This window comes from Choloepus didactylus, chromosome 7 (assembly GCF_015220235.1).
Source record: "Choloepus didactylus isolate mChoDid1 chromosome 7, mChoDid1.pri, whole genome shotgun sequence".
Classification (NCBI taxonomy): Eukaryota; Metazoa; Chordata; class Mammalia; order Pilosa; family Megalonychidae; genus Choloepus; species Choloepus didactylus.
In genome coordinates this window covers 131,457,153-131,469,968 of record NC_051313.1, presented here as the reverse complement: position 1 = coordinate 131,469,968, position 12,816 = coordinate 131,457,153, and the positions used below count along the sequence as shown (strand labels likewise).

Sequence of the window (12,816 nt, the reverse complement as noted above, 5' to 3'; positions counted from 1 at the left end):
ACAGGCTGGCATTTGCCATTTGTTTCCCCTTCTTGTGTTTTCCAGGCACTTAAAAATGGATCCAGAGAGATGAGACAGTGGGCAGTTTTGTCTGTGGGAACTCTTTGTTGTCAGGGGCAGAAGTTTGTGAGTTTTTAAAAATAGTAACCGTGCAGGGGAGAGCAGAGCCAATGGGAAATTCTGTGTGTACTTTTAAACTTCTTGTGTAAGGAAAGGTTTTGATCCTGTGATGTGTCTGAAAGTGCTTTCCGAATGAGATAGGAGATGAATATAACAGATTCAGGAGCCTGTGGCTCCTTAGTGGGGTTTCAATCCAGTTTCCCCAAATTGTCCAATAATCCGAGCTCTGAGATATACCCTTTGGGATTGCATGGCCAAGCCTCAACTACAGCTCTATGTGAAGAGTCAAGTCTCCTACTGTGGCTTTACTTTTATTTAAAATTATAATATTTTAAAAGCAAAATTCAGAGGCGTTTACCTTTTAATAAGGCATGATACATTTGCTGGAGGATATTTCTGTTTTCCCTCTGGTTTTTTCCTCTCATGTAACTCCTTTAATATATAACTTAGTGAAAAGGACGTTGTAGGAAAACAGATTATTAACCTTCTACCCCATGCAGAATTTGTCTTCCATTGGTTGAGTCATTTTCTTCTGATTCCTGTTCACTAGGTCAAGGTTTGGGGGGTGGGGGGAGACTTTCAAAGGGACATGGGCATTTCAAGCATCATGTGCAGTGTAGTTAGGGCACTTGTGCCTTGACAGTGGAGTTAGCTGGAGAGTCTCTGCCCCCACTTACCCCTGCTGATTTTTCTGTTTCCTCTGATTTTTTAATATTCCTCCTATTCTGATGACCTCACTTTGCAAAGTGTGCCTTCTCAGTCAGCGGTACGGAGCCAGCCAGGCCTGTGTTAAAAGTCTCGTTTCCCTTGTGCCTTTGGGCAAATTATTTTATTAACCTCAGTTTCCTCATCTGTGAAGTGGTGTTAATAATTTCATGTTGCTGTAAAAAACATTGTAATTTTTAAAGTGCTTTGCACAGTGCCTGCTACATAATACTTATTGCTTTTCCTATTATTATTATCCCGTGTGATCAGTTTAGAAATAACATTTATGGCATCTGAAAGAATATGCTAATTTTTCTGTTGATGTTACTGACTTTGGCATAGGTGAGGATAGGCAAGGACTAAGAATATGAATGGTGGACTCAAAAAAAAAAAAGAATTCTTACAGAAATCGAGTGTGTACACACACATTCTCCCTCCTTTCTCTCATTGGTGTGTGCATACTCAGTCTATATTTTGAGTCTTACTAGAAGTTCAAGCAGCAAAATGAAGAGGTTGTGCACTTATTGGAAGACAAAATATGGTCCTCGAGAGCAGCGGTGCTGGGGCAGCATGTCAAGGTGGTCATGAAGGCACATCACGAATTCCCATTCAGATGTTCCAAAGGCTGTTCTGATCCTCTGGTCCCTTTAGCTTCTCACCTCCTTTCCCGCCTTCTACCTTGCCTTCTGTCTTCTTGCGTTTTGAGAAAAGATGGTGAGAACTTATGCTGGAACAGGGCCTCCATTGTGGAACTTTCAGTAGCAATAAAATTGATCATGCTATGAGCTCTTATCCTGAATGGTTTTAAAACAGTTAAAAGCAAACAGTTGGATCGAGGGAATAGGTATGTTCAGGATGAAGGGAAATTTGGAAAAAGAGGAACCTGTGCAGTTCCCAAAGTACTTATTTTATCTCTGACAATTACATGCAGTGTGTGTGCTGGGTCTTCTGCTCTAAACCCCGATGCAGGGCTGGAGGTCAAGTTTGGCCTCGGTGATGGAGGTTGGCTGACAGTCTGTCGCCCTCTCATCATTTAGGTGATGAGTAAGCATCTTCTCACAGCAAATGACTCAGAACAAACTGTAGCTCCAGATACAAAAATTATTTCAAAAACATCTCTGACTCAGCCTTTTTAAAAATTTGTTTCTTTGTTGATATTAGAATATTAACACTGATCTTAAGTCACCATTCTTTCATTCATATAGTCATTCATTCATTTGCACATTTATTCATTTATTCAAGGACATTTATGGAATACCCAGTCCGATAGATATATAATGCAAGCCACATGTGTGATTTTAAGTCTTCCAGTATCCATGTTAAAAAATGATGAGAAGTAGGTGAAACTAATATTAATAATATATTTCAACCCACTATATAAAAACTGTTATCATTTTAGCATGTAACAAATATATAAATTTAATGATGGAATGTTTGACTTTTTTTCATATTAAGACTTTGAAATCTGGTGTGCGTTGGAAACTTACAGCACATTCAGTTTGACCTGGCCACATTTCCAGGGCTCCATAGCCACATGTGGCTAAGGGTCACCATATTGTACAAGACTGACCTAGTGCTGACCTTGTGCTAAGGATGTAGAGTCTAGCAAAGATCAGCCTCACCTGAGCCTAGCAGCAAAGACACATCAGTGGAGCCTGAATGATGGTGTTGGGAGCCTGGGAAGAAGTTATGCATAGAGTGTTTCAGCAGCTGGAGGAGAGACTCCTAAGTCAGACCCATGAGCACAGGCCTCCCTGCAGCAGGTTTGGGTGGTTCTGCCGCCACTAGAGCTCTTTCCTTTGAGTTAGATCCCTGCGGGGAGAGCTGGAATTTGGCACCGGCCCCAGCCCCTCAGCTTTAACTTTTTGGGTCAAGTATGAAGAGAGCCACTGGCAAGTTCACACTTAATGACCGGTTCTACTCCTGGCAGTTCCTTCTCACAGGTGCAACTGCTTACGTGGTTTCCCCCACTCCGGGTCCACCATCATGCACCTGCTTGCTGCAGCCCCTAGGGGAAGGTTGAAAGGGTGGTGCTGAGGGAAGGAAAGGAAGACAACATTTTGATTGTCTGCTTTGTCCAGACACACCCCCACTCACCTCTGGGAAGACGCACCACGAGCTCTGAGTGTTAATGGAAAGCTCACTGTCATCAGATGGGCCTCTGTGAACCCACCCTTTCCCACCCTGTCCAGCATACACACCCAGCTTCTCATTTAGCTTTAGAGGTACCTAAATGGATCCAGGACTCCCACCGTTCAGCAAGTCTGAGCATCCACCCTGACTCCCTGCATGGGGAAGGGTGCTGGAGACATGTTTACAGATACCCAGCCAGGAAGTGTAAAGGAAGAGGAGGAACTGTTTCCACTTATCCTCCCACCTCCTTTTGGCTTTCTCTTCTGGCATCACCTAAGGCCAAAAACGGGATGGGAATTTGGCAAAGTGAAAATAGCTCGTTGTACTTCCTCTACCCCTCACTTCCCCTCGCTCTTAAGGAAGCCTATATATATTTATTATATTTATTATGTTTATTATATTTATATATAAAATATATTATGTATTTATTACATATATTATATATTATTAAGCCTAAATTTATATAGTTATATATACATTTATTATTAAATATAAATATTATATATTATTAAGCCTAAATATATATATTTATATATAAATACATTTATTATTAAATATAAATATTATATATTACTAAGCCTAAATATATAGATATATATATATTTAAACCCAGGTCACACTCAGGGACTTGAAATTTCTTTCCTGATGCTGATGTGGAAAAGGCTTGGAAACGTACTCCTTTCCAGGAGATAAGTGCTATAGGAGAAAGGCAGTCAGATGAGGCCAGGGGACTGGAGCCAGAACCTTACCAAATTCTTGCAGGCAGCATGGTGACTGCTGGGCATGCTGCGCTGCTCGAGGAGGGAGGCCTCAGGCCTCCACGCCATCTGGATGCCTCCATTTGTGGATGGACCCAAGGCGGGTAGAGGGCACTTCGGGGGAGGCAGGGATAACCCCATCCCTCCTGAAGATCCGACTAGTACATGCTGCCATGTTGGGTGGTCGATTGATGAAGGCGCAGCCCTGGTCTAAGGCTTTGCTTCTGATAGCAACTGAACTCTTTTAATCATATTTTAAATTTTGCACTGTTACCATAGATTTCTTTGGGAATTCTTATACCTCCACCCTTAGGAATCAGATTTAAGGTGTAAAGACTGTAAGAATAATAATTACCTAAACGTTAAAAGAAGAGGCCAGAGTAAAACTATTTCTTCTACTAGGAAAATTAAATAGTTGACAGTAGAGTAGCTCTTTTCATTAATACACTATCACATATCTCCTACAATTCAAAATTGGTCTTATAATGTATATGAGCATGTAATATTTTCATCGACACAAATTGTTAAATGAAAGAATTAACTCTAGGAAACTGAAACTGATTAAGAACCTGGAAAAGGCCATACTTTTTGAATGTTACCCTTGCATACCTATTTTGTATTGTAGAAGAAAGAAGATTATTGTAGCTGTTGTGGCTGATGGCTGTATGTATTTTGGCACCAATAATATTTGCATTTTCCATAGTTACACTAGATTGGTTGGATGGTAGACTTGGTCCCTTCAACAGATCAGTAGAACAGGCCAGAAACTGGCTATGGTTGGTTACAAGATGAGCTGCAGTCAGGTAGTATGAACGACGGCCAGCAGAGCAAGATTTTGGCCTCTGGTTTAATCTTGGCTCCACTACCCATAAGCCCTGTACAGGTTACTCAACTCTCTAAAACTCATTTTTTTTTCTGTAAAATTGGAAAAATAGACTTATATTTATGGAAATTACATGAGATGATCCATGTAAAGTACTTAGTCCGTGGTACTTGACAAATAGTAAATTCCAAGGAAATCTTAATTGCTGTTATTATTACTTCAGTTGAAAATGCTGAGTTTAGCTGGCAGTAAACAGTTGTTTATTCCTGCCAGTAGCAAAGCAATCAATTGTTTGGTTAACACTTCCTTGACCTTGGAAGATTTCCTTAGCTGTGTATACTTTTTCTTTGCAATATTGCAAAATTTTTTTTTTTTTTTTGAGTAAGACCAATAATTGCTCTTTGCCGATGGAACTGCACAAACACAGTCCTTCCCATGGCAACTGAAATAAAAAATGAAAGCAAAAAAATCGAGGTTATGTAACTACCACTATTGAACTAGGAAGAATGTGTAGATCATGAAGTTTTTTTGTGTGGGTTTTGGTTTTCTTTTGGTTGAAGGTGTTGGGTGAAGATACAGGGGTCCTACTGTATGCTGATGCTTGCTTTGAAGTGGGTAAGTTGGCCCAAAGTGGGAGGGAAGTTGAGGTTTGATGAAGGATGGGCATTAATGTTTCCATGGGCTTAGCAGTTTAAAAGTTGGGAGTTTAAGTAAGGATATTGGTTGTGGGGAAAACAACCCACAGAAATTCAGACATGGTTAAAGTTTAGTCTCTCAGTCTTCATTTTAATCTGAAAATAGGGAGCCAAGTCTTCTGAGTAACATAGCAGAGGAATCACCTCAACTTTAACATCCTGAGATACTAATTATTGCATGTTTACAGTGACAGAAGGTTTAGAAAGCTACATCACTCTTCCCAAGCCCCAATTATCTTCAGATTTTTGCATGGAAGGTGAAATAATATTACTATTCTGGATTAAGAAACCCATCTTCCAAAATATTTCAACCCAAAACAGGTTCTGTCTTTCCGATGTCCATAAAATGAAATCTGTACACATTCGCTTTGTATACCTTATATAGTGATTAAAATGGAAAGATTCACTTCTTGATTGTAAGGTAGGATTGACTTTTCTACTGGAGATTTGGCCCTTTTGATTCCAGAACAATGATAGATTAAAAAAATTAGCCAATATATGTTAGGTTAAACCCATATTTTATTTTTCCTAAAAATTACAATGCTTCCTTCTCCAGTGACCTGAAAGAATCTAACACCAACTCAACATTATCAATAATAATTTGGGAATAGAAAAAGCATGAATAATTGAAACCTAAAAATTCTCCTCAAAACCCAACTTTCAAAATGTCTACTACTGTTCTGCTCTTTACAGAATGTAAACAAAAGACGAAAGAATGAAAGAGAAAACATTACCTTCACTGATTTCCATGGCTCAGGACAATTGGATTTAGGAACTTTGGATTAGAATCAGCCTCTACCAATTACTTGCTGAGCACTGGGACACTTAACATACCTTCTCTGAGTTCTCCTTTCATCATTTGTCAAATATTTACAATACTTGCTCCCGTGGCTATTGTATTAGAAATATGATATATGGGACAGTTCGTAAACTGTTAGGCAACCCCCTCTGTATGGTGATCTCTTTTACCTGTGTCACCCAACTCTTCTAAGATAGAGAGAAGGAATCACATACAACTAGGAACCTAGGTAAATATTTTATACCATTTAGTTCTTAATTATCAAGAACAGACTGCAGTAAACTTGCAATCCTTATTGTCTTACTGGCCATCAACTATAACTGTCCAAGACCCTATTGTTGCTAAGTCAAGATGAGGCACAAACCGTTAAAGCAAGATCCACACCCTTCCTACTTGCTTCCTGCCCCCTCTATTCATGAGCATCAATTGGATCCTGACCTGAGGGTCTAAATGAGCAAGATTTTCTTTATCCTTCCTGGGAATTTTACATCACTAGTGTCAATCTTTAAAGTGGCTTGAGCTGGGAATTTCTTTCCTCCTAATACTGGCCTCTTTTACATTGATACTCTGGGAACAAAATTTGGACATATGGAGGAAGAAAAGGAACAAGAGCCTTTTCCTTTACCCTGTGGAGCTCAGGGCTTTTGCAATATCTCTGCTCCAAGTTTCTGTTCTGCCTAGCTCTAAAACTTAAAGAAAATCTGTCTCTACCATCCATCATCCTTGCCTTATTTTAATCTATCAGGAGTAACTCTTTTCTACTAGTTACACTTTTGTTGAGTTCTCTTCATTTGAAGAGTGGAATGAACATGCCATTGTTCTCTCAACTGGTGTTGGTTCAGGTCAGTATTGGAGAGTGCCCTTTCCATGGTCAGTGTGTGTGTGTGTGCTGAGTGTGCATCACACAGGCATATCTCACACAGACTCCGTGCCCTATGACAGCAGCCAGTGCCCTCATCTTTCACAGAATGTGTCTCTGGCCTAGCCCTGAGCACATACTCAGCAACTCCAGGATCCTTGATGAATTCTGAAAGCAGTTATTAAAATTCAACCATGCAAAAGGAGTGAATTGGTTGTCTGAGCAAAAATGGTAGAAATAATATAAAAATTCATAACCATGGCATAATTTTTATAAAGTCAGGAATCAAGATAGAGTACCTTGATTCCTGTGGACTTCATATCCTTATTTATGAAATAAGATTTTTGGACTGAACTATCATTAAGACCTCTTTCAGCATTAAGATTCTGTGCTTTTGAGTTCAATACATCTAATATAGGTTAGTTGCTTCTTTAATATTAAAATAAATATTTGTATTTCATGTTACATAAAGATTACCACATGATGTTCAAGATTGGTCATTTCCATTATCATACTCAACACTCAGAGCACATTGGAGACATGCTGTAGTTTCCCATGACTCTGCCTTCCCTGTCTTGTTCAGTGGAGGAGAGTAATCAAGGATAATTTCCTCATAGAAGAAACTGAAGAATCTGAGATAAAGAAGGTTGGGTGTCATGTTTCTCATTGGGTCTTTGGAAAGGATACTCCATATAACTAAAAAATCTGTTACATTGAATTTAAGGCTATCTGTTTATAAAATCACTTCTTTTGGAAGCTTTAAACACAGAATTATCAGATCAGAATTTATTTAGGTGATCTCTGAAGGTAATTTTAATTGGCCGTCTAAAGTCTGAGTCTCAACCTTAGTCAGTGTTCAGGTGTTTCTCTTTAGCATAGCTTCTGTAAATAGTTTACGTATCCTTTTCTGGAAGAAATGTAGAACAATATCTAAGTGGTTGTAAAAGTCTGTGAAACTATGTGGAAGGTAGAAGTGATCCCTCAGAAAGCTTTATGTGAAAGCCTCTTCCTCAGAAAGATGGACGAACAAGGAACCATCCTGTTCTGGTTCTTGTTCTAGAATGAACACACTTGTAGACAAGAAGTTGGCTCCTGAAGGACGGTTCCTGGAGCCAGTTAGGGCATGATCTTTGCATTGGTATTGAACCAACTGAATAAAAGCCTTTTATAGTCTTGTAAACCTTTCCAACATAAACACTATCTCTTGAGTAAATCATTTTTATATTAGTTTATATATAACATCACATGGAAGCTTTCTCTTCTACCTTTTGTCTGATCTGGATTGATAGCTAGGCATGCGTATCTCCTAGGTCATCCTTTTACATTCCAAATTGGCATAAGCCAGAGTTATTATATTTTACATTTATCAAAGGGTAGCATTTATTACTGTATCACAGTGAGTGTTTTTTTTAATTTTTTGTTAAGATTTATTCACATACCATACAATCATCCAAAGTATATAATCCATTGATCACATTGCCATCATATAGTTGTTCCTTCATCACCCCAATCTATTTTTTTAAACATTTTCCTTGTACCAGAAAAAAAGTGAAAGTAAGAATAAAAAGAGTAAAACAGAACATCCAAATTATCCCCCCAACCTATTTTTCATTTAGTCCCCCCCCACCCCATTTTTCTTCATATCCATCCATACACTGGATAAAGGGGAATGTGATCCACATGGCTTTAACAGTCACATTGTCACCCCTTGTAAGCTCCATCGTTATACAATCGTCTTCAAGATTCAAGGCTACTGGGTTGTAGTTTGATAGTTTCAGGTAATTACTACTAGCTATTCCAATTCATTAAAACCTAAAAAGAGTTATTCATGTTGTGCGTAAGAGTGCCCACCTGAGTGACCTCTCAGCTCCTTTTGGAATCTCTCAGCCACTGAAACTTTATTTCATTTCCTTTCACATCCCCCTTTTGGTCAAGAAGATGTTCTCCATCCCATGAGGCCAGGTCTAGATTCATCCCCAGGAGTCATATCCTGCATTGCCAGGGAGATTTACACCCCTGGGAGTCGGGTCCCACGTAGGGGGGAGGGCAGCAAGTTCACCTGTCGAGATGGCTCAGTTAGAGAGAGAGAGGGCCACATCTGAGCAACAAAGAGGCACTCAGGGGGAGACTCTTAGGCACAATTAGAAGCAGGCCTAGCCTCTCCTTCATGGCAACAGGCTTCCCAAGGGCATGTCCCGTGATAGAGGGTTTGGCACATCAAACCACCAGTCCTCGATATTTGTGAGCACATCAGCAACCATCCAGGTGGGGAGCTCAACACCTCTGCATTTTCCCCCAGCTCCTCAGGGGGGCTTTGCATATTTTTTTCATTTGTTTGTTTGTTTAGTTAACAATTAACTACATCAAAAAATTTAAAAAACCATGCAGTAAAAATCATTTCAAACAAACCAAAACAAGGGAATAAAGAAACAGACACCTAACCTAAGGTAACTACATTACGTCCAACATGTTTCTATTCTACCCCAAGAAAATATACAGACTATAACCCAGCAAAGGAATAAGAAAGTCAGATAACCTAAGATAACAACATTTCTGTGAACTTGTTCCTACCATACCCACCAGAAATTAACAAACCATAGTCATTCCTGAGTGTTCCCAGAACATTAAATTTACCCACAACAACTTACCTGTTCTTGTTAGATTATCATTCCCCCTTCACTAGTTGCTCTCTATTGCTAGTTCCCCTATGTTCTACATTATATACCATTTGTTTTACATTTTTCAAAGTTCACGTTAGTGGTAGCATATAATATTCATCTTTTTGTGCCTGGCTTATTTCGCTCAGCATTATGTCTTCAAGGTTCATCCACGTTGTCATATGTTTCACGAGATTGTTCCTTCTTACTGCCGTGTAGTATTCCGTCGTGTGTATATACCACATTTTATTTATCCACTCATCTGTTGAAGGACATTTGGGTTGTTTCCATCTCTTGGCAATTGTGAAAACTGCTCTTATGAACATTGGCGTGCAGATGTCTGTTCATGTCGCTGCTTTCAGATATTCCAGGTATGTACTGAGAAGTGCAATTGCTGGATCGATGGGCATCTCTATATCTAGTTTTCTAAGGAACCTCCAGACTGTCTTCCAGAGTGGCTGAACCATTATACAGTCCCACCAACGAAGAGTTCCAATTTCTCCACCTCCTCTCCAGCATTTGTAGTTACCTGTTTGTTTAATGGCAGCCATTCTAATTGGTGTGAGATGGTATCTCATTGTGGTCTTAATTTGCATCTCTCTAATAGCTAGTGAAGCTGAACATTTTTTTCATGTGTTTTTTGGCCATTTGTATTTCCTCTTCAGAGAACTGTCTCTCCATATCCTTTGCCCATCTTAAAATTGGGCATCCCATAGATTTTGATATGTTCTGTTCTCGTTTTCATACATATTTAGCAATTTCTCTTGCTATTTCTTCTTTAACCCACTGCTTGTTTAGGAGTATGTTGTTTAACTTCCAGGTATTTATGAATTTTCTAAGTCTCTGACGGTTATTGACTTCTAATTGTATTCCATTGTGATCAGAGAATGTGCTTTGAATGATTTCAATTTTTTTTTAAATTTATTGAGGCTTGTTTTATGTCCCAGCATATGATCTATTCTGGAAAAAGTTCCATGAGCACTAGAGAAGAATGTGTATCCTGGTTATTTGGGATGTAATGTTCTATATATGTCTGTTAATTCAAATTCATTTATTAGATTGTTTAGGTTTTCAATTTCCTTATTGGTCTTCTGTGTGGTTGATCTATCTATAGGAGAGAGTGATGTGTTGAAGTCTCCCACAATTATTGTGGAAATATCAATTGCTTCCTTTAGTTTTGCCAATGTTTGTCTCATGTATTTTGTGGCACCTTGATTGGGTGCATAAACATTTATGATTGTTATTTCTTCTTGTTGAAGTGCCCCTTTTATTAGTATGTAGTGGCCTTTTTAGTCGCTCATAACATCCTTGCATTTAAAGTCTATTTTATCTGAGATTAATATTGCTACTCCTGCTTTCTTTTGGCTGTAGCTTGCATGAAATATTTTTTTCCATCCTTTCACTTTCAATTTCTTTGTGTCCCTGTGTCTAACATGAGTCTCTTGTATGCAACATATTGATGGTTCATGTTTTTTGATCCATTCTGCCAATCTGTATCTTTTAATTGGGGAGTTTAATCCATTTACATTCAACGTTATTACTGTGAAGACATTTCTTGAATCAGCCATCCTATTCTTTGGTTTATGTTTGTCAGATATATTTTTACCCTCTCTCTCTTAATGTCCTTTAACATACCCATTCTGAATCTCTTTAGTACTGAGCCTTTCTCCATCTCTCTTTCTCCTTTCTTTGTTTCTCTGTCGGTAAGGCTCATTTTAGTATCTCAAGTAGGGCAGGTCTCTTGTTAGCAAAATCTTTCAGCATTTGTTTGTCTGTGAAAAATTTAGGCTCTCCCTCAAATTTGAAGGAAAGCTTTGCCAGATAGAGAATTCTTGGTTGGCAATTTTTCTCTGTCAGAATTTTAAATATGTTATGCCACTGCCTTCTTGCCCCCATGGTGCCTGCTGAGTAGTCACTACTTAGTCTTATGCTGTTTCCTTTGTATGTGGTGAATTGCTTTTCTCTTGCTGCTTTCAGAACTTGCTCCTACTCTTCTGTATTTGATAATCTGATCAGAATATGTTTCAGGTGGGTTTATTTGGATTTATTATGTTTGGAGTTTGCTGGGCATTTATGATTTGTGTATTTATGTTGTTTAGGAGGTTTGGGAAGTTTTCCCCAACAATTTCTTTGAATACTCTTCCTAGATCTTTACCTTTTTCTTCCCCTTCTGGAACACCAGTGACTCTTATACTTGGATGTTTCATATTGTCCATCATATCCCTGAGGTCCATTTCAATATTTTTGATTTTTTCCCCATTCTTTCTTTTGTTCTTTCACTTTCCATTCTGTCCTCATTGAGGTTGCTGATTTGCTGTTCAGCTTCCTGATACTGTGAGTATCCAGAATCTTTTTAATTTGGTCAGCAGTTTCTTTTATTTCCATAAGATCATCTGTTTTTTTAATTTACTCTTGCAGTTTCATCTTTATGCTTTTCTAGGGTCTTTTTGATGTCCTTTATATCCTGTGCCATGTTCTCATTGTTTGTTTTTAGTTCTTTGATGAATTCCTCCAAGTACTTAGTCTCCTCTGATCTTTTGATTTGGGTGTTTGGGTTTGGGTTTTCCATATCATCTGGTTTCTTCTTATGCTTTAAAATTTTCTGTTGTTTTTGGCGTCTTGGCATTTGCTTAACTTGATAGGGTTCTTTTAGGATATATGGGCTTATTAGAACAATTATCTCTTATTTGTCAGATCTTCAGCTTGGTGGGGTACACTTTATCTAACTAACCAGCAGGTGGCATCCGTGAGACACCTATTCCCCTCAAGCCAGTTCTCCCCAACTTTGTCTTTGTGGTGAGTGAGGGTCTGATTCTTGTGGGGTCCAATTGGTGCACCAAGTTTCCGTGTGTAGTTGGTGCTGCCCTCCCTGAATGCAGGGGGTGCGTCTGAGCGGTTAGAAAGGGAGGGCAACTTTAATAATCAAATCTCCCGAGTGTTTCTGGAGATTTAAAGCTGTTGTAGGAGTCTAGACCTTCAGTTCAGACTTGCCACAGTTTGTCTTTGCTGCTGACCTACAAGTCCTTGGTATTGGTGTATGGTCCCTGGGACTTCCCAGAGGGTACCTCTTCCAAGCCGTGCCCTCTTAGGGCCTCTGCTGAGGGAAGACTGTGCTACATCACATGTGAGCGGTGTCCCCCAAGGGAAGTTCTGGGCTGCAGGGCCATGTAGGTGTGTTCCTAGCCCGCTGAAAAGATGGCAGTGTGGTGCGTGTTAATTTCCTGCTTTTCACACAGTTCCACCTTCCTACCTCTGGGACAATTGGCT

The 12,816-nt window shown here is 39.2% G+C and overlaps 1 long non-coding RNA gene across 1 annotated transcript in view; it reads left to right on the top strand.

Annotated features, from left to right (window-relative positions):
• The window catches only part of LOC119539400, a 316,501-nt gene that overhangs the window by 95,062 nt on the left and 208,623 nt on the right, over positions 1-12,816 (top strand). The window lies entirely within an intron of this gene.